The 20,748-nt window shown below is 51.1% G+C and overlaps 1 protein-coding gene across 1 annotated transcript in view; it reads right to left on the reverse strand.

Annotated features, from left to right (window-relative positions):
• The window catches only part of LOC138300931 (inhibitor of nuclear factor kappa-B kinase subunit alpha-like), a 417,875-nt gene that overhangs the window by 170,322 nt on the left and 226,805 nt on the right, over window positions 1–20,748 (reverse strand). The gene's annotated exons all lie outside the window — the stretch shown is intronic.

Genomic DNA, 20,748 nt, shown 5'->3' on the forward strand with positions numbered 1-20,748 from the left:
GCTTTCTTTTAAACCAAACACAATTAAAATAAACGTCTGGCATTAAAAATCCGGTAGGCTTTAAATCACACTTCAACTCATTGACTGCAGTGGTTTCTGTGCACAACAGTGCTAATTATTTTCCCCAGTGTTTTAGAGAACCTCTGAAAACATTATAGGGGTGCTTCTCTTACCATTTGGGGCTTGTGCCCATGACATTTAAATATGTCATATGGGCTTCCAGAAGACATTCTCTTATGCTATATTACTCTATGTTAATAGGGGAGTCAGTGGGCTAATTCCCTTAAACAAAGTTTATCATAAGCAATAATCACTGGTCAAGAATGTGGATTCGTGCAAGTCAGGAAAGTTCCTTTTCAACCTGAGGACTGAGGACTTTGTAATCTGTTCTAGGACATCTTGATTGTCTTAAAAAAGTGGTGCTATAAAGTATTGGTTTGAGCTTTCATCAACGTTTTGCACCTTTCTTTATTTTGGGGACCCTTTTTTTTCTGGAGGTAACATTCACTTTTTGGTCTTTTATTCATGACATTTTGTCACCATCATGGGAGTTTTTTGGTTGAGCTCCTCTTGTGGCCAGAGTCTGTGAGGTATTTTCTTGTCTCCCTGCTTCTTATTGTAATTAGCTACTTCCCCAGAAGTAATACAATTATGTGGTTCTCTTTTGAGAACAGAAGGGGTTTACTTGTATTCTTTGCCACCCACCAAAACATTTGTTGAAGGAGTGCCGTTTAAGTAGCACCATTCCCATTAAAAGAGCTTTGCTAAAAAAAATTGAGAACAGTAAGTTTTTCTTTTCTATGCTTCTGATGTAGACTACACTCTGCATATAGGAATTTATGATGATCCTAAACAGACTATTAACATTTTCCTGTACAGAAAAATGAGGTGAAGGAATTAAAAGAATAAGTCCAAAATGTTGGCTTTCCACAATTGTTTTTTTTCCCTGAGAGTTACAACAAAGAAAGTGCATGATACACGTTTGTCACACCAAATGTATGACAAAGACCATATTTTGTCCAGTAAAAATAAAATAAAAACTACCATTCGTACAGCACTCACACATGAGCATTCTCTAGAGTGAAGCATGACAGTAACTGCAACATTTTTTTTTTTTTACTTGTATTGTCTATCAAGAACCGTGGAAACCTATAGAGCATCATTGAGAATAAGTGGTGCACATACATATTTCATCATGTCTGGATAACACAACGGGTCATGGCCGAGAACCGGAACATGGCGGACGCCTAGCGCTCCAGCTCCGGAAGGGCCAGCTGGAGATCACCGATCTGGCGCACCAGCCCGGGCTGATCGCGCACTAAATCTATGTGCCGTGCGGCTGACCGACAGGCGGTGCGGCTAAGCCCCCGCGGCGGACCCGAGGGGCGCTGTGAGCTGCGTGGGGCCGCCCGAACCGAGCAGAGGCCTGCGGCCCTACCTCCCGTTTAAAGCTGCGGCCTCGCGTGGAAGGGCGAGCCGCGGCGAGAGTGGAGATAGCGGCCCGCGGGAGACGGCAGCGGCGACCGAGTCCCGCGGTTGGACGGCGGGACCCGGTAAGAGCGGGGGGGGGGGGGGGGGGGGGGGGGCACCTGGGGACCCGACGGGCCCCCCCCCTGAGGGAGCGCACCACCTGGATTCAGAGGAGCGGGCATGGCTCTACTTTTTATGCACACGATTGGCACCCTTTTCCAAGTATGACTCTACTTGATCAGATTGAACACAAGCACAAAAGTCAAGGATTCCTACAAGTCTAAACTTTTCAAAAGAATAGTACTCAAAAGTTGGAAATCCTGTCCATCATTAAAAACAGCATCCTGGATTGTGAAAATGCTACAACTAGCTTTTACCAAATGTTTTATGAAAAACTGGCGATGAGGTTCAAACTTCGCACATATTAAGAGTGGCTAGATTGCCTTCATTATGGTGAAGTAATACTATGCATATTCCATACATAAACTAAAAAATAACCCTATGTGCCAAAGAAAGTAACGGAGGCATCAAAATGCTTCAATAGGCAAAGCCCTGCTCTCTCCAGTACAGCAGTAGCCTGTCAATGGTGGAGTTTATTGTAATTCTGGCAAGACATTTCAACATAACAGCTCCGTCTGACGAGACAGGAACACTTTAATACTTCACTGGCAAAGCGAGCCACTACATTGAGGCAGCCTGCTTGTTTTCTTCCTTCCTCACCGCCGTGACTCTACTCCCATTGGGGCTGCCTCGTGCGCACTGATCTATGCCCTGGAAGAACGTCGGTGGCCGGCGGACCGCCTGGCGGTGGTAAGCTGGGAGATCGCCGCGAGAGGATGAGACACCCTTTACCTCACCCCCCAGAAGAGGCGCAGGCAGCTCGGAACCACTATATGGGGGTCAGCATAAAGGATCCAAGGAGTCCCCGGGCATCCTGGAGCGCCGCCGGCCCATGAGCGTGGGCGACGTGTGGGCGTGAGAGAACGGCCATGAGCACAGTGAAACCACCGGTGAAGAGGTGGGTGTCTTGTGCGGGGGGGATCGGCTGATCCGACTGGTGTGGCGGGCCCTGCCGGCGGGAGCAGGCAGAGGGGCCGGAACAACCGCAGGCGGCGAGCAACCGCGACTGACAACAGCGTGGACCCCTGCCCCTGGGGATGAGCGCGTTCGGCGGATAGCCTGGGGCCCGTCCTGCGGCGCTCACAAACGGAATCAAAACTGTGAAGACCGCAACGAGGGGCCAGGGTCGGTGGCGACTCCCGCGGCGACGTGCAGATCGGCTGCCGGGCCTCCCCGGGGAGCGCCCCCTGTTTGGACCGATGCCCCCCAAGGGCCGACACAAAAACAGAGCCATGGACCCCCTGACACCACCGGGGGACGGCGAGGCGGACCCATTGAACCAGCCCCATACCAAGGTCCAAGACACCCTAGACAAGATATTGGGGGCAATAGAGGACACAAAGTCAACACTGCAACGAGACATCAACCAAGTCGCGATCGAGGTGGGACTCCTGAGAGCTGAACATCATAAACTGGCTGACAGAGTCAAAGAAACGGAAACCACTCTAGCGGACATCGCCCCGAGGCAAAATGACATGGCGGCGGAAGTAACCTCACTGGCCGGCAGAGTAGCAAGACTTGAACAACGTGCTGAAGACGCGGAAGGGAGAAATAGGAGGAACAACATACGCGTGGTGGGCCTCCCCGAGGGGTCCGAAGGGGCAAACATGGTGGAATTCTTAGAGAAATGGATGAGCACAGTGGTTGCACCGGAATGCCTGACCCCCTACTACCCGCTGGAACGCGCCCACCATGTGCTGTCGAGGCCTCTTGCTCCTGGCAGACCCCCCGTGCCGTAATCGCCAAACTCTTGCACTACAAGGACAGGGACATTCTCCTACAGAAAGCCAGAAAGACAGGCCCGTTTAAAGTAGCAAATGGGGAAGTGACGCTATTCCCGGACTTTACTTTGGAGGTCCAGAACAGGCGAGCCTCATTCCTAGCGGTCAAAAGAGCACTACGAACCGAGGGGATCCAGTACTCACTTCTATACCCAGCAAGGCTGAGAGTGATCGTAGAGGGAAAGACCACATTCTTCCAATCTCCGGAGGAGGCATGGGACTGGCTGGAGAGGCGCGGATCCCAAACGGCACGACCAGCACGGGTGGACGCTGGAGCGGGCGGGACCAGCCGCTCACCTAGGGGTAACAGGTCCAGAGATCGTCCACGTTTGGCGCCGACGCAAACGCAGAGAGAAACAGGCAGAAGGGCGGCCCGAGTAAGTGGCGAGGTGTCCCCTCGCGGGTGCTCGGGGGCAGAGTCCGACGACACGATGGTGTCCTCCGCCGGGGACTCAGGGAGCCCATCCCGGGCACCAAAGGTGACCCCGCAAACAGCCGACGAACTTGGATAGCCCAGCTGCGTGGCTGCGTCTGGAGACATGACGAACTGAATGAACGAGTGGCCCCTCCGGACCTGGCCGCTCCCCCTGACTTCACCTCTCGCCTGTCTTGTTTGGCTGGCGAGTACTGCAGTTATGTGTTTGGTAAAGTTGCATTCTTGCACAGCTTTTTGGGCTACCTATAGTTCCGGAGGTGCCCTGGGGCGGGGGAGTTGGGGTTTGCAGTTTCGAGTTAAATCAACAGCATGGGCAATAGAATCTGACTACAAAACAGGAACAGGCACAGGAGTGGGTAGATTAGAATACTGGGCGCACCGGTCCCCCAACTGTCAGACTCCAAGAACAAGATGGCAGATTACAACATCATAACCTGGAACGTCAGGGGGATGGGCACCCCGGCCAAAAGACATAGAATACTATCATTCCTAAAGAGAAGGGGTGTGCAGATAGCAATGTTACAGGAGACCCACCTGGCACCGGGAGAGGGAGAGAAACTTAGGCAGAGATGGAGGGGACAGGTGTTTGCCACGGAGTATTCAGCCTACGCAAGGGGTGCAATGATATGGATTAGAGCGGGTGTCCCCCTGACAATTGAAACCTCAAACATAGACAAGGAGGGCAGGTTTGTAATACTAGAAGGGAAACTACATGGGACCCCATTAGTCATGAGTAGCATCTACGCCCCTAATCAAGACCAGGTTCCATTCATGACGAGCCTATCAAGACACCTCACCCGCCAATATGTAGGGGAGGTACTAATAGGAGGGGACTTTAACGCAGTGCTAGATATAAACATGGATAGGTCCACCCCACCCCTACAAGGTGCAGCATCAGTTAAGATAGCACAAAGCCTGGTCAAGTGGCTCGATGCATGGGGTTTGGTGGATGTCTGGCGGGTGCATCATCCGACCGACAGGGATTATTCGTACTACTCGGGCCTCCACCGTGTGCACACTAGAATTGACAGGGTGGTCTGCACCCCGGGCCTAGTTCGTGGGGTGACACATTCCGAATACCTCGCCCGCAAAATTTCGGATCATAACCCATTATTGTTAACATTGAGAATATCACAGGATAGACCCCCCCATTCCATCATGGCGGCTGGCCCCTGCGGCGCTGGAAGATCAGGCGTACAGAGAGGCGCTACGTAACTACCTGTCAGAGCACATCGAAACTAATAAGGGATCCGCATCTTCCAGGGCAGTGGAGTGGGAGACACTTAAAGTGGCGACGAGGGGTTTCTGCCTCGGGCAGTCGGCAGGAGTGAGGAAAACGCTAGAAAAGGAGCTTACTGTTTTAGAGAAGGTCATACATGAGGGGGAACTAAGACAGGGCCTTACAACACAAGGGGAAGAATAATATAATTGTGCCCGTAGGGAACACTCCCAGGCTGAAGAAAGGCTCAGATGTCATAACATGCAGAGGCACATGGCATCCCTACAGTCAGAGGAGGGGAGGTCGGGACAGCGAACCCATCACAAGTGTATCAGACAAAGAGGGAAACTGCAGACTTAGCCCAGGCCTCATCAATGACGCATTCAGAGATTATTACCTGTATAGGAGACCCAGCAACCTTGAACCAATGACATTTGACAATTATCTGCGACAGACTCCGCTCCGGGTGCTGAGTCCAGAGGACAGGGACAGCCTGGGGGGGGCGGTGACCGTAGAAGAGATTAATGATGCCATAGCACAACTAGCCATGGGAAGACCCCCGGAACAGACGGCCTTCCTATGGATTTTTACAAAAAATACAAATCCTTATTAGCTCCTAGCTTGGCGGAGATGTACGCGGAAGCAGTACAGAGCGGGGAGTTACCAGGCACACTACGTGAAGCACTGGTGGTGCCACTCCCTAAGACCACCAACAGGGAAGCCTCGGTGTCCGACTTCCGACCGTTATCAATGCTGAACAGTGACTTTAAGATCCTCAGTAGGATATTGGCCGACCGTCTGCTTCCCCATATGCCCATACTGATACATGCAGACCAAAACGGCTTCATTCCTGGTCGCAGCACCTCCCTGAACCTTAGGCGTATCTTCTCTATCATGATTATGCCCAAAGAATCGATTCCGCCAGCCGGGCTCCTCCTGGCGGTGGATTTCGAGAAAGCTTTTGATTCAATTAGATGGGATTACCTGAGGTCGATGATGGTGGGAATGGGCCTGGGAGAAAACTGGGGGAGATGGGTGGACCTGCTGTACTCGTCCCCGCTGGCAAGAGTGAAGACAGGTAAAACAATATCCAGAACATACCCAGTGTTTCGTGGAACCAGACAGGGGTGCCCCCTTTCCCCGCTGCTGTTTGCCCTGGCGATTGAGCCCCTCGCGGCTCGTCTGCGGGAGGAGGGAATCGGGAGGGGGGTAGTATGGGGGCCAACTGAACATGTTGTCTCCCTGTATGCTGACGACATACTAATATACCTCAGGGACGGTGCTAGTGGTCTCCTCTGGGCCCTTAGGGTTTTAGAAGACTTCGGTGAAGTCTCAGGGCTACATCTAAACCGCGGCAAAACGTATGTGTTCCCTCTGACCCCCGGAAGTGCGCGCCCAGAACATGCCTGACACGTACCTTCAAGTACCTGGGTATTCAGATATTCCACGAACTGGGAGATCTCAGGGAGGGCAATCTGGGCAGGGCGCTACGATCCCCGAGGTCCACGGTTGGGTTCTGGCGTTCCCTGAAGCTATCAGTAATGGCCAGAGTGGCACTGTCCAAAATGATTATGCTCCCCCAACTCCTCTATTACTTTGTTAACTTACCGCTGCTGATTCCCCCGTCATGGTTCCGTGACCTGAACATGCTGCTAAGAGAACTAATTTGGTATGATGGCCGCAGACGCACTGCACTTACTACCCTCTGCAGGTCGACTATAATGGGAGGACTGGGCGCCCCCGATTTTGAGGCTTATAACTTGGCATCCCAACTGCAGTGGGCGGCTGGCTGGCTGACGGGCAGTGGACTCTTAGACCTATGCACACCCCAGGGGATAATGGAAGCAGCATGGACTGTGGCACGTATGATAGGCAGGAAAATAGCCCTACCTGGTAACAACATAATGATGAGTGTCGCATTGGCATGCTGGAAGAGATGTATGAAGAGAGTGGGCCCCCCGTATTCTCCGGCCTTACCGCTCTCGGTGCTGGCTCTGGAAACTGGGGGGAAGGGCCCGGGGAACCTCGGGCTTGGCCCTTGGACGAGAGCGGGGATTGAGACGGTGGGTGGGCTGTTCGATGGGGGAGTGCTGAGGGAATTCCCTGCCCTATCGGGAGTGGGTGTCCCCCGGGGCCAATTCCTACTTTTTGGGAGACTGATTCACACCCTGAAAGACCACTGGTGCACGATAAATGCAGAGCCCGCAGCCTATGGGGTACTGCACCTCCTGCTGACATCGGGGGGAACCCTATCCGTTAGCCAAAATATACCGGGCTCAGGCCCGAGCTGCATTAGACCCCCTGCAATCCTTGAGGGACCGTTGGGCGGGCACTATTGGGCGGGAACTGACTGACTCAGAATGGAACAAAGCACTGGCATACCCTCGGGCGATTTCTCGTAACACACGACTAAGATACATCCAATATAATTACCTACACAGAACGTACCTCACACCACACAGGCTATCTTGAATATACGGGGGGGCCTCAGATCATGCCCAAGATGCTGGGGGGACGAAGCGGACTTTGACCACATGGTGTGGGAGTGCCCGGTACTTCAAATTGGCTGGAAGGAGGCACTGGCTGTCCTCTCTCAATTAATCGGAGCGGAGCTACAGCCCACCCCGGACCTGTGCTTGCTGGGTCTCAGGCCCACTGGGTTAAAGGGGAAAGCAAGCGGGCGTTTCTTGGACCTAACGCTGGCCCTTTACAAAAGGCTGATCTCAAAGGGCTGGAAGGCCCACCCCTCGTTGGCTGACTGGAAAAGGGATATTATGAAATGGTCCAGGGCCGAACTGAAGGTCCTGAAGGCTTAGGAGGCCAAGGGCATCCGACAGGTTCCCATTGGCCCGATTTGGGAAGACCTGGTAACGACCTGGGATGGGCTATCCAAGGGAACAACAAACGCCGAAGTGGAAGGGGGGGGAGGGTTAGCACACCCTGGGAGGTGGTCCCGAGGAGGAAGTCACCCAGGTGGTGCCTTGAGATCCCTGCACTGATACCCAGTCCCCATGGAGAAATGCGAAAAAGAGACGAACGAGTCACTGCCAGCCACAACGCTACGGAGGTCCGGGGGTGGAATGGGAAGACTGCTGCCCCATTTACCCACTGGTGCGCCCTGGGCAAGGCTTTCTCATTTAGGTCACTGTGCCTAGTTCCTCGAAGATTATCAACTATAAATCTCACCCACACATGCTGTAAAGTTGACCCTCTGTTCAGTTACATACCCTTCCTACCCCTCCCCCTAGTTTCCCTTCTCTTTCCTTTCTCTTCCTTTTCCTCCCCTTATTCTTGTTTTTTTTTTCTCTGTGTGGTTTCTCCTCCAAGTTGTAGACTGGAACGGGTCTTTTCTTCTTTAACTTGTTACTCATATGCGTGACACAGATCAATGCTATAGATCAATGGACTGCGCTGCACAGATTGTCAATAGAGCTGGATATTTGGAGTAAAGGCCCGACAAACGTATAAATGTTAATAGGAGCACCACAGGAATATACAAAGAAGCAGAATAATGTACACCACAAGCGCGGATTGTTTTAATGATCATGTACAACGAGTGCAAATGTTTACGTTGAATAGACATGCAAATGTATAATAACAAAATGTTGATAAAAATATAGTTTAAAAAACAAAAATGTCTGGATAACACAAGCAATAGCAGCAGTTGCAGAAACTAAACGAGGAAGGAAAAGGCACAAAGCATTGAAGGTAGTGACAGCTGTACATGTGATGCAATAATGGAGCAATAACAAGGCTGTGGGCCAGACATGAAACCTAGGGAGCAAAGTGGTTGCAGCACTGTGGCTGGCAGTGAGTGGCACTGGCAGTAGCATCATGTAATCATGCATCATACAGTTGAATATGTCGGTCACTATGTGATAGAGAAATGTAAGGAGCATGTATCAGTGTGATCAACATCTGTTCTCACCTATGGCACCCCTGGTATGAGCCACTCAAAGTGGGCGGATGTCATTCTTGGCCTCAATAATAAGTATATAGGTGTCCCAGATCACCTCTCCTACCCTTCCCACTCCCTTGGAGCGCAGCAAGCGCAATGTGTTAGCTTCCGCATGTGCCCACTGTGGGAGCGTGAGCAGCCACCTCTGTGTATGTGGCATTCAGGGCGCCTTCCACATCATGGCAATTTGCTGTTTCAAGAGAACAAAAGCAAGGTCTATGAACCTGTACACGTGTTTGTCCCTCTTTCCTTTGGGACCAATGCTCAGAAGGCAGAACTCAGGAGTGAGTTGCAAAGCATGCCCTGTCAGTTCCAACGTGGTAGCTGTAATCTCTGCCCAAGTCAATTGTAGTGGCGGGCACGCCCACACCATGAGATAAAAACTGACCTCCACCAGTTTGCACCATGGTCATTTTGGTGCATACGCAGGGAACATACGCTTAATATGTTGGGAGGAGAGGTATGCATGATGTGTGTAGTTAAATTGCGTGAAACGAAATCTGGGATTGCTGGACATCTCCGTCATGTGTTATAACACGAGTGTCTAAATCTTCGCTGTCAGTGGTTACAGGAGAACACTGTTCCAACTACTCAGACCTTTTCTAGTGTTTTCCATCACGCCAGTCAGCAGTGTCAAGTAGAACATGGAAATAGAACATCGCATGCCACCAAACGCAAGGAGAGCATGTAGTATGGGGGATGGGGACGGTTCTGCTTCCCTATCCTCCCTTACAGTCTTCACTTTTCTCTGAATAGCGTGATATGCCAAAAAGTGGCTCACACCCACGTTGTATGTGTCCATCATGTCTGGGAAGGACCGAAGAACTCTCTCATGGAAGAGCTTTCATAGATGGACAATCCTGCAACCTTCCATGACAACAAATCATCCGTCCTAGCTAGTGTGCAAATGCCCGGTAATTGCTCCAGCATTATGGACAGTGAGTAGGGAATGTGACGGTTTGTACCATTTACAAACCGCCACCAGCTGGCCTGCGCCATTGCCATCTGCCTTGACCCCTACTGTGGCTGACAGCCCCGATCCGTCAACCAGGTTAAGTACTCACCTCCTAAAGTACTTTGCAGACGACCGTCCGTTCAGTGCAGGGAGCTGCATCCAGCAATCGCATTGCCCACTATAGCTGCACCACTGTGTAAAACAATTCAAAGTTTGATACGCCAAGCCCTCCCTATAGCAAGGGTTTCTGTGCAATGGCAGGAGCCATCCAACGATGGCCTGCTTCCCATATCAAGTCTAGTAGAAGACCACTTAATTCCCAAAAGAAAGATTTGGGGAGCATCGGTGGAAGCAAAAAATATAGTAGTGTGGGCAGCACAAGCATTTTAGCAATTGCTACTTGTTGCAGCAGGGAAAGGGGCATCAAGCGCCAAGCGCCAGAAAGGTAGGTATCCCTGAAATGACCGTAGTGACCTAACTATGTGGACCTCTTTAAAGGCCCAGTTAAGTCTGATATATTTGGAAACTGAGGTATTTAAAGGTATCATGAAACCTTTTGAGGCGGTGTTCAAGTGAAGCACTCCTATGGGGTGCAGGAGTAGGATTAAGAGGGAACAGACAGGATTTGGGCCAGATGACCTTATGCCCAGCTATAATGCCCAAGTTGTCTAATAAATCCATCAAGTACAGATGGGAGGTTCCCACCTCTTGTAAGAAGATCAGCTCGTCATCAGCGCATACTGACACAATGTGATGGTTATCTAATTCTGGGATCTGCCAATTCTGTGCTCGTAAAAGCAGTTGGCAAGCCAACAGCTCCATGACCATCATAAAAAGCAATTGTGACAACGAACAACCCGGTCTGGTGTTCTTTGGATGAAAAAGCTGTCCAATATCAACTGGCCGGTCTTGACTCTAGCCATTGACTTTGAGTATAACGTGTGAATGCAGCCCAGAAACTCTGGCCCAAAGACCCTGCTCCTTAAGGTTGCCAATAAGAATTCTCAGCTAAAAAATAAAATAAAAAGTATCCTTACATGCTGCAGAATTCTGACAAATGAAAGCAGCAATGATCATAGTTTTTTTTTATTTTCCATATTAGCCTTCTGGCGTTCTGGATGAGCCACTCCAGCTGGAGGAGATCAGATTGGTCCTTTGACGGGGAGACAGGTGGGGGTATCAGCAGACCATTCAAGAATCCATGTGTCAAAGCAGGAACAGGGACACCCCCGGATCCAAACAGTTAATGATAATAGGCCTGAAAACTACCACTGATATTAACCTGCGTCGTCACCAGTGAGCCATTGTCCTGGAGAATGGCGCCAATCAGAGCACGCTGCTGGTCCTTCTAGACCAGCCACGCCAGCAGTCTGCCCAACCAATCGCCTTTCGCATGCAACATGGTCAGGCAACGTTTAGTCATGTCCTCCCAAACATGTTTCCCCTGCCTTATTCTGTTGACCAAGTTGATGAAGATGCTCAACCCCTGTTGTACGATTAGCCACTTCCATCTACAAAGGGCACAGCTTCCATTCAGGCATCACCAATTTGTTCTATAGTACGCAGCAGACCCCCCCACGTGGCAGCCATGCAGTGGCCCTGCACAACCACTTTGTGAGCATCCCACTACAGAGCCCAGGATGGAGTGGACCACTTGCTGAGATCTAAGTATCGAGTAATACATTTCTATTGATCATCCTGAAATGGGGGATCAAGCAGTCTGTAGTTGCCAGGTGGGAATTCTCGGGCGTGGTCTGCACCACTGAAGCAGTAAATGCAACGGGCAGAGACCTGATAGAGTGGGGCTAAATATTCTGACCCCAAAATCTGCGGTCCCAGCCGATCAGTGCACAGAATGAAATCTAATCTGATGCAGATGCCCTGAATGGGGGAGTAAAATGAGTATTCACGGTCCGCCGGGTGACCCATTTGCCACATGTCATGTAATCATCTTCGGGTCAGGCAACTATAGGAGTTGTCTGTTGTTCTAACACATTGCGCATTGCACAAAAGAGGGGTGGAACCCAGTCCACATCCGGCACACAGTTGAAGTACCCCCCACCACCACCAGAGGCTGGATGCTTGGGGACCCCAGAAAAGTGATGGAGAGTGTGAAACAAATCCAACTGGTTGGTGTTAGGAGCATATATCACTACAATTGTCAGTTGTCAGGGCTGCCCTCCCCAGCTTATCTGGCTGCTGCTGCCTCTACCTCTTGCCTGGGACGAACTGAGAGTCTCCGGATACTCAGTTCGAGGCCATCCTCCACCCGCAGGCTCGTCCCTGCGCCTCATCCCTGGTGCTCTAGGACCATCAGAAGTAAGTATTTTCCTTTTCCTTTTCTCTGTCGCTCTTTCACTCTTGCATTTTCTGCCTTTTTCCTTTATCACCCCTCGTTTTTCCCTAGTGCTTTTTCTTTTCTCCCCTCTTCCTCTAACCCGTTCCCCCCGCGAAGCACCTTTCCCGCACTCCCGCCTCCCAGCTGACTGCTCCCCCCACTCTCCTCCCCTTCTTAATAGCGGGCGCAGCACTGTGAGCGGGCAACTGCACTGACCTTCTGGTAGGCATCTGCTGCTGTCCCCAGCTGCGCCTCTCCGTGCCTGGTCCGCGCACAGCACCAGAAACCCTGGATCTCTGTTAAAACACCCCCTGGACTGCCTCAGTTACAACTCTGAGACCCATATCTCCCTCAACGCTGGTCGTCTCAACAACTGCTGCACCATCTCCCCCAAAGAGACCCATGGACCTTTCAACTGCAGGAACTGCAACTTCAGCGCCAACCTCAACAAACCGAAGGTACTCTCCGCACACAAAGATACCAAGAACCTCCACAACTCCATCAACTGCCTGCTCCTGAACATCTGCTCCCTCCACAAACACACCACAGAACTATGGGACCTGATCAACACCACCCAACCGGACATCGCTTTCCTCCCCGAGACCTGGACCAACCCCACCTCAGGTCCAGACATCGCCATAGTCATTAATGACGGTTCCAGCATCCTTAGGAGGGACCGGACCTCCTGCCCAGGTGGAGGACTCACCATCGTACTCAAGTCCTCACTACGTGTCAAGGCTTTCCAAGAAGATCACTGCACCACCATGGAACACCTTTACTTCCTGGTCCACTCCAACCACAGTTTTCATATATGATGTCATAGACATTGCTACACCCCCATGCTCTGGCATCAATCGACTACCTCCTCCTCGGTGACCTGAACTTCCACCTTGAGGACCGCACTGACCCAAACACCATTGCTCTACTTGACAACCTCTCCACCCTCGGCCTCAGACAGCTGGTCTCCCCCATATTCACCTCAAGCAACCGGATCACCATCAAGACCATCTCCACCTCAGACTGGACCGACCACTACTGCATACACTTCACAATCACTGCTCCCAGCAGCCGCACCCGCACCTCCAGGACCCCTCCCCACAGGAAATGGAACAAAATCACCAATGAGTAATTCTTCTCATCGCTTGCCAAATCCCTCCCTGGACGACGATGCCAGCACAGCAGCGTGCAACCTAAACGCATGGATCACCGAATGCGCAGACACTCTAGCCTCTCTCCGGCTGACATCGGCCAAACGCGTACCTAAGAAGGCCAGCTGGTTTACCACCGAACTCCAAGAATCAAAGAGTACCCGCAGACGTTTAGAGAAAAAATGGAGGAACAACCAATCCAGAGAAGACCTTGTCTCCTTCAGAGCTTCAAACGCCGCCCACTGTCGAAAAATCAAGAACGCAAGAAAGGACGCACTCCGGTAGTGCATAAACTCCTCTGCACACAACTCGAAGGAACTCTTCTCAGTCATCAATGAGTTCACAGATCCCACCCCCCTTCTGAAGCCACCTGCATCCCCCGTCACAGGACCTCTGTGACAAACTCGCTTCCTTTTTCCACCACAAGATCCAGGACATCTACGACAACTTTCTGTCACCTGGCACCGGAACCTGCGACTGACCCACCCCTCCAGAACCCGCCCAAACCATCCACGACTGGTCCACGCTCACCACAGAGGAAACAGTCAACATCATGAACAGCACCCACTCCGGAGCCCCACTGACCCCTTCCCGCACCACATATACACCAGAGCCAGAGCATCCATCGCCTCCGAACTTCGTAACACTATAAACTGCTCCATCAGCACGGGCACCTTCCCTGAGGACTGGAAACACGCTGGAATATGCCTTCTCTTGAAGAAACCTTCGGCCAACCCATCAGAACTAAAGAATTTCTGGCCCATCTCACTGCTACCCTACTCCGCCAAAGTACTAGAGAAAGCAATCAACACACAACTATGGAATTTCATTGAGGCGAACAACTCCCTGGACAGCTTCCAGTCCGGCTTCCGCGGCAATCACAGAACGGAGACACCACTAGTGGCAGCCACTGACGACATCCGATTACTCCTAGACTGCAGCCACACCGCAGCAATTATACTCCTGAACCTCTCAGCAGCTTTCGACATGGTCTCCCACAGCACCCTGTGCACCAGACTCCACGACATAGGAATTCGCAGAAGAGCCCAGGAATGGATCCACTCCTTCCTCTCCGGGAGGACGAAGAGGGTCAGACTCCCGCCCTACACCTCCAGACCCACAGGAGTCAACTGCAGAGTCCCCCAAGGACCCTCACTAAGTCGCACGCTGTTCAACGTTTACATGACCCCTCTTATTGCCATCGTCAGAAGCCACGGAATGAACATCGTATCATATGCCGATGACACACAACTCATCATTTCCCTCACCAGTGACCCAGACAAGGCCAAAAGGAACTTTCACTGACGAATGCAAGCTGTCACCACCTTGATGAGAGAAAGTTGCCTCAAGCTCAACTCCGACAAGACGGAGCTCATCATCTTCAGAAACGCAACCTCAGCTTGGGACAACTCCTGGTTGCCTACATCCCTCAGTGCCCCACCCTGCACGGACCGAGCACGCCCACAACTTAGGAATCTTCCTCAACTCCTCCCTATCCATGACCCGTCAGGTAAACTGTCACCTTCTCCTGCTGGCACACATTCTGCAAACTCCAGAAGATCTTCAGATGGATCCCAGCAGACTGTCGCAGGACAGTCACCCACGCCTTAGTCACGAGCAAGCTCGACTACGCAACGCCCTATACGCCGGCACCTCAACTAGGAACATCAAAAAACTTCAACTCATCCAGAACGCCGCCGCCAGGCTCATTCTGGACCTCCCTCGCTGAGAACACATTTCCCAACACCTGAGGACCCTCCACTGGCTACCGGTCGAGAAGCGAATCACCTTCAAGCTTCTCACCCACATGTGCAAGGACATACACAACGCAGGACCAGCCTACCTCAACCACTACGTATCCTTCTAAACCCCCGCCATATCCTTCAGCTCCACCCAGATGGCCTTGACCACCGTCCCTCGTATCCGCAAAACCACAGCTGGAGGACGATCTTTTACCTACACTACAGCGAACAGCTGGAACAAACTCCACCTGCACCTCAGACAAAGCCCGTCCCTCACCGTCTTCAGGAAGACCCTCAAGACGTGGCTCTTCGGATGAGGTCTTCCCTCCCCAGCACCTTGAGACCCTCACGGGTGAGTAGCCACGTCCATACCGACCCCCACCTTGTTAGCACTGTGGTTATAGGGGACCCCAGGGAGCAATCCACATAAGTAATCCTCAAGCATATGCAGATGAGGACGTTCCATGAACATGTCCCTGTCATTTTGGGCAGACCTTTTGTAGTTCTATAGCAGTGAACTGTATTCCCTGCAACATGGCGATCTGCGTGTGATGGCGCTTGAGGTAGGCATGAATGTGGTATCGCTTAGCAGGAGTAGACATACCACGTACATTCCATGTTAGCACACTGTACTGCTATATAAGATTATCTGTGTGAGTGCCAATGGCATACCACCGTAATGAGTGTCCCAGACAACGGATCTGCAGGCAAATGCAGCATATGCCTTATGTCCTATATTGCTTCCAACAGAGCAGCTTAATCCCCTCCACCATCAACATACACCCAAAGAGTGCTTAATTGTATGCAAATGCTCCATGAAAACAAATGAAAAACTGCAAAAACAACATAGAAATTGCCCACACCTCCTTCACCTCCAGATCACTTGACATTCGAGTCCCCGGCCACAGGCTCCCTCAAGAAATAACCAAGAACTTAGAAAACTGTACAATGGGCAAATCATGCTCGCTTTAGAGTCTCTGTGGAACGTGGAGAAGTCAGAGGTCTCATCATCGAGCTTGCACAAATCACAGTGGCTTACCTTAGCAATGTCCAGCTGCGCCTGTAGGCCACGTCTGCTGGTGAGCACCCCTAGGGTTCAAGTGGATGCACATTATAAGTGATCTGCAGACTGTGGAGATATTTTCGGGCTCCAGTGGACGTCAGCTGTTGAGGGCCACCCATGTCCGGGCCAAACTCTGAGGGCCGCTCCATTTGCAACCAGAGCAAAGTGGTTCGTGCTGTGCTGCAAAGCCTCTCTCAACACTCATTTGTTTCCCCTGCTTGAACCTGGAGTGGGTCGCTTTCATATGAGGGGTCAGAGCGTCAACCATTCTCCGGCGGTCGAGTCTTCGGGACGAGCATGAATCAGGCCCTTGGTATGTAGTCTGCTCTGGAGTGAGGAAGACATGGGTTGTCTCGCCGTCGATTACTCGTAGTTTTGCTGGGAAGAAGAAAGCATATTTAAAGTTTAAATCTCTGAGATGTTGCTAGACCCGGACATAGGATTCGCAGAGGCCTTGCACTTCAGCCGTGTAGCCAGGGTAGGCAGCTGTCATAGCATTCTCATATTTCCAGGGGCTCTTCACCCTAAACTGCTGGAGCACCAAGTAGTGATATCAGAAGTTAAGAAGTCATCAATGATGGGCAGAGGCTGGGCCCCTGGGGGTGGTGAAGTGATGATAGCCTGCCGGTATCCAATGAGCTCTTTCCACTGAGAAGAATGTAGGAACTTTGTCAGCCGGTACCGTGTCCATCAGCAAGTTTTTAATGAATAGCTCCACACTGGGGCCCCTTCAATCGTTCAGGAAATCCCAGCTGGCAGACACTTGCGCTGAGAGCGCCCGCGATGTAAAAAGGCCACCTCCTCGCTTTGCAGTTTCATTTGTGCCTGCAGCACCTGTACCATGGGACTTCGGTTGGTCACAGAGCCCTCTGTCTATCCACCGATCAGCCAGCTTACGATTATCAGCCGTTAGAAGATCCACATCTAGGAAGACTGTCAATTTTGGTCTCTAATGATGTTTTAGTGTCCTGGGTTGCTTGAAGTACGTTTTCAAATTGAGTGGAATGGTCATGAAGAGTGGCCTCAAGGTGACTCAAGGTGTCTAGGGCTCCGGTCTGCAGGAACAAGAGGGATGGTGGGATGGGCGACGGGCCGCTATGGTCTTGCGGCATAGGACTGGTAAACTTGGGTTTCGTCATCATGTTATCTCACTGCGCGGCCTACGAGATGAATGGGAGAGGCAGTGGGGCCAGGTGGCACCCTATGGCACACGTCAGTGTTCGCCCACAGGCCAGCAGCAGCGAAACGGGAAGCTGACCCTCAGCGATCAGCACTCAGGTCCCATTACACCACTACCTCTTATAAGGTCTTCAACACCATAGCCCACAGCAAAGAACGGGCACGCATGCCTGGCAATGCAGACTGGCAGCCCCCGGACTATTCCAGCATCAAGGGCCTCAATGTTGCATGCAGTGTGACAGGGGTAGTCCAAGAGTGGGTTCCCCTCGATGTATCAATCTTATTCTTAGCACCATAGGGGTGCAGTGCAATAGAAAAGAAGGGGCAAGAGAAGAGTGCTTACCTGTCCGTGGGATTAGGTGTTACCGGAACCCAGCAGGCAGTCCCGCTATTGGACAGTGTACTCAGAATTCCGCTGATCAGCTCGTCTCAGCATGTGCAGGGCCACCTGTCAGCAGGGTCCTCGGAGAAATCAAGAGCAGGTAGGCCTTGAGGGGAGTAATCTCCAGCAAACTCAGGTCTAGGGGAACCACAAAGTCATCCCATGTGGTTAGAAACTAGTCTGGAAGTGGAAGGCTGGCACAGACTGGTCAGTCTTACACTATCAGTTAGGCTAACATACAGGGAGCATCTCTAAGATGCCCTCTGTGTACATTTTTCAATACTTCCCACACTGGCATCAGTGTGGGTTTATTGTGCTGAGAAGTTTCATACCAAACTTCCCAGTATTCAGTGTAGCCATTATGGTGCTGTGGAGTTCGTAATGACAAACTCTCAGACCATATACTCAGTATGGCTACCCTGCACTTACAATGTCTAAGAATTGACTTAGACACTGTAGGGGCATAGTGCTTATGCAGATATGCCTTCACCTGTGGTATAGTGCACCCTGCCTTGAAGCTGTAAGGCCTGCTGGAGAGGTGACTTACCTATGCCACAGGCAGTGGTTGGTGGGCATGGCACTCTGAGGGGAGTGCCATGTTGACTTTGTCTTTCCTCCCCACTAGCACACACAAGTTGCAAGGCAGTGTGCATGTATTGAGTGAGGGGTCCCCGGGGGGTGGCAGAATACATGCTGGAACCCTTAGGGACCTTCTCTGGCCACTGGGCCCTTGGTACCAGGGGTACCTTTTACAAGGGACTTTACGGTGTGCCAGAGCTGTGCCATTTGTGGAAACAAAGATACAGTTTTAGGGAAAGAAAACTGGTGCTGGGGCCTGGGTTAGCAGGGTCCCAGCACACTTCCAAACAAAGCTGGCATCAACACTAGGCAAAAGGTAGGGGGTGAGCATGCCAACAGTGCATTTTCCTAGAGAGCCCATCAGCAGATTGGTTGCAACCAGTGTGCACACCTGTAGACTTAGGACCTTTCTAGACAGCGAATAAGAGCCCAGTTCACACAACGGGGAGAATGGGAAGATCGTGACGAATTTGAGGTGAGATAGAGTATGAAACAGAAAGAGTGTTATTGAAGGTAAGTAACTTGCTCTTCTGATGGATACATCTAATCGGGCGTCCTCACCTTTTGAAGGGAAATTAACGGTATAACCTTCTGGTGGTGGGTCTGCGAATTGGGTCAGACCAAAAGGACCTGCAAGACCAAGCAGGCAAAGTGCCCTTGTCCACACACCTAGATGTCTAGGCAGTAGGGCTTCATGAACGTATAAACAGAGGCCCACATAGTACCTGGCAATTATACAGAACAGGCACCCTGCATGCCAAGACAGTGGAAGCAGCCTTGACTGGCGGAATGAGCTTGTAACAACAAGGTGATGGATAGAATGTTTGAATTAATCTCAGCCACTGGAAAACGCTCTGGCAGAATCCCAATCCATGGGTTTTCACCAACAATGCCACCTCAGAATGGATCCAGTCATATGCAAATCAGTTTCAATTTTACTCAAGAAGGAACAATCCAGCCCAACTGCCAGGCCAGGTTCTCCCTAAACAGAACACAAGCAACCAAAGACCAGGTTTCGCTGTGATTAGGACTCATCTGTCAGGTATAGTTTCACAGTGAGCACGGAACCCATCTCGGAGTAACCCCTTTGCACTTAGGGCACCAACTGCCATGTTCTCTAAGCCTTCTGGGGACGGCTTCTTGGCCAGTGAGTAGCAGATTTTGATACAGAGCACGAACCAACAAGATATGGTTCTCTTCTGCACTGCCCTGCCTGGTTTTTCCTCCACTGAATCCTTCCACCTGATAAGGTTTGGTATGATTGAAAAACTGTGCGCTCCTCTGGGGTCTAACCGATAGAGGCTTTCTTCCTTGGAGTAATGAGGCAGAGCAAAGAATGCTAGCAGGGTGAGGATCTGCCCAACACGAATAGGAGTCACCACATTCGGAGAAAGGAAATTCAGGTCCTAAAGACCAACTTGCCTAGAAAGAAAGTTTGTCGAATTGGCGGAAAGAGCTTAGGGTAAGCTAACACTGCATCAATGAGGAAAAACGTCTTGCGCATAAAAAGCCACAATGGGCAATTGTATTAAAGTGTGTACACATGAGGAATGAGAACACCAAATTCAGGTCCAAACTGAGGAAAGCAATAGGCAAAAATGTATGCTGCAAACCTTCCAAAGACACATCACAACAGGTGATTTAAACAAACAGCTAATCTGCCACACACAACAAAACCAAAAGAGCTGCCAAGTAACCTTTCACTGTGCCCAACGTAAGTCCTTGCTGGTCTAGGAGAAATGGAAAAGGCATCACTTTGGAAAATTTGGCCTTAAGTGGGTCTTTGCGCTGAGTACCACTCCAAGCCACAAATTAGTGGAGGGATGCCGGGCTGCCAAGATGACATTGGCAACCTTGACAGGAAGGGTTGAATGCAGCCAACTGTCCTCTCTCAATCTCCAATCACTGAGGAGAAGATTGTGCAGGCTGAGATGCTGGACCCTGCCCTCCTGTTGTGACAGAAGACCCTCCCGAAGCAGCAGCCTAACCAAAGGGCAGATGCTCATGCCCAAGAGCAATAGGTACCACACTTTGCTGGCCCAATCCAGTGCCATTAGGATGACTTAGGCCTGGTCATTCCTGAACTTCTTCAGAACTTGAGGAAGAAAAGTTATCAGCAGAAATGAGTATAGGAGTCCTGAGTTCCACTCTAGGCAGAAAGCATCCCGAGAGAAAGTCTTCTGGTAAACTCCAGCATGCAAAAGTGCTGACACTGCCTGATCTCAGCTGTTTTCAAACAGATCGAGCCAATGTTCCACACATTCACAGAAGATACCATGCTTCATCTCCTGGTGCAACTGTCAATTGTGATCCTCTATTCGTTGGAAGATGAGTTTGTCTGCCCCAGAGTTGAGATCCCCAACAGGAAAACCTTCTGG

This window comes from Pleurodeles waltl, chromosome 6 (assembly GCF_031143425.1).
Source record: "Pleurodeles waltl isolate 20211129_DDA chromosome 6, aPleWal1.hap1.20221129, whole genome shotgun sequence".
Classification (NCBI taxonomy): Eukaryota; Metazoa; Chordata; class Amphibia; order Caudata; family Salamandridae; genus Pleurodeles; species Pleurodeles waltl.